Genomic DNA, 2,459 nt, shown 5'->3' on the forward strand with positions numbered 1-2,459 from the left:
GCCAGACAACAGACGACGATGCAAGGGGCGAGAGACATGAGACATGAGGCGCGTTGGCAATTTATGAACTCGAATGGAAATGTGAGAACTGGTCTCTGCAACTTGCCGATGGCCAAAATGGCCAATAGCCAATTTCACAGTAAAAACTAATAAAACTGTGTCGGACTACAGCAAATAAATGTATGTATGTATATAGTATGTTGCGTATTGTATGACCGAATATCCATTAGTGGCATCAAATGTCCACTGAAGTGACACGCTTTGGGCAACAAAATCCGAGAAATCAAATGCCCTGCAGTTCAGCACACAGTGCGTATGCGTTATTTAAATAAGAAGAAACAAAACGAAAGTCAGACAAAAAGTGATTTCAAATGCCAGACGAAAGCAAAAACATATTCGAAATCAGTAAATAATACTCAAGGCGTAAATATCAATAAACAAAAGTTTCTAAGAAAATGTCGACAAATTACGTATACGTTAGTTGAAGTTGGGGTCGGATTTAAATTTCGCTTGCTTCCAAGTGTCAGTTTGGATTAATTGCAGTCCCATTTTAGTAAACTTAAAATTAAGCCAATCTCTTCTTTTGGGCTTGCTTTTTAAAAAACAGCCATTTTATAAGCCAGCATGTTGACTGCCTGCGGCTCTGGGCCAAAATGACAAAAATTAACTGCCACAACGTCAAGATGCAGAACAAAAACAAAACACAAAACACAAAAAAAACGACACAAAAAAATGTAAGAAAAACAAAACACAAAGAGCGAAAGCACTGAAAGAGCAAAGCATACTCGTTTGGCATAAGCGAGGACGAGCCCACAACGAGAAACCTAGTCTCATAATTAAAAATTAAGCCATTCGCCTATTAGTTTTAACCCTCATTAACTTTAGATAAACTAATCTCCAAAGTAAACCACTCGCATTCATGGCCTTTTGTCTGTGTGTGTGTGTATGCGAGTGTGTGTTCGCTTGCTCGCGACCCTGCCCGAGGGGTGCCACGCCCCCACCGCCCTCGCTGTGCACAGTAAGTTGACTCTCGACTCTCCACTCTCAGTTGTTCGTCCGCGCCTACAGTGCGTGAAAAGCTCATCAAATGCGAAGCGAACGCCAACGAATTTTTTCTTATTCGCTTGGTTTTTTTTTTATATCTCTGCAGCCTTCTTCTTTCTTCAGCTGTACAAAATGATGTAGAAACAGGCCGAACCTAATAGTATGCTAAGCAAAGGAAAAAAAGAATTAAAGGAGCTGCAAAAAAAAAGTACACAACTCGGAGCACAAAAAGCGGAATGAACTCGGCGCAACAAGAGAAAGGAAAAATAATTAAAAACGCAACCTTGATGAAAATGAAATGTTTACAAAGACACAAGCGCACAAAATAAAGAACTGTGACAAGAAAAAAAAAGAAACGAACTGAACTGAAATTGTTGAAAGGCTAAAAAATAACACGAAAAAAAACACACTGAACTGAAACTGAGAAAAAAATACAAGCAACATTTGCGCTGCTCAAGCAGCGTCACAAAACGAAAACAAAAACGGATACACGCAACGGATGCAAAGTTTACTCAAGCAAACGAGACGAAGGCGAAGGCGTTGCGGGGGGCGTGGGCGTGCGAGGGGTAGCTAGAGGGGCCCCAAGTAGTAGGGACGGTCAGAGGTTGGGGCAAAGGAAGGCAGCTAAGGCGAATCGCAGAATGCAAAGTCAGGCAAAAATTAACTAGAAATTTTCTTTTTAGCCAAGCAAATGGCAGTCGCTATTCAAACTGCCAACCATATGCTTTTCCTTCCCTCCCTCTCTCCTCTTCCCTCTTCATCGCCCACCCAAATCAAATCCTCTTCCCAATCCTTGGCAACTATAAAGACTTTTCTTAAGCTCAATCCATAACCCGCAGCTCAGCTTGCGCTGTCAGCAGTCAAAACTAAATGGACCCCAACAAGCTTGAGAAAATAAATGTGCAAGAATATTTAAAAAGAGTTGAGAGATATCAAAAAGCAAAAATATAAATAATGAAAAAAGGAACTTATATCGAATAATAGGCAAAGAAAATGGATTACATTATTTGCAATAGAAATCAATTAAGAATTTAAATATTAATTTTCTTAAGTATAGTAAAAAGTTATGAAATACTAATTAACAATTAAGAAAACAGTGCGGTACTATTCTTAAAATATACCAAAGATTATATTTGGTATATCGATAAAGTCAATATACCAATTATGGTTTTTGGTATATTTTAACACTTTTCTGGTATATTAATGTGGTATATTTTGAAATTGATACATTCTTTAAAAATGTGTAGCGGGTATTTCGCAGTCGAGCACACACGACTTTAGAATTTGGTATCTTTTTATTATTTTTCTGGTATATTAATTAATAACGCACTGTTTTGTTTTTATTCACAATTCGTACCTGGTATCTCACAGTCGAGCATAGTTGATGAACCCAAATCCTTGCACCAAAAACTTCG

This window comes from Drosophila sulfurigaster, chromosome 2L, assembly GCF_023558435.1.
Source record: "Drosophila sulfurigaster albostrigata strain 15112-1811.04 chromosome 2L, ASM2355843v2, whole genome shotgun sequence".
Lineage (NCBI taxonomy): Eukaryota > Metazoa > Arthropoda > Insecta > Diptera > Drosophilidae > Drosophila > Drosophila sulfurigaster.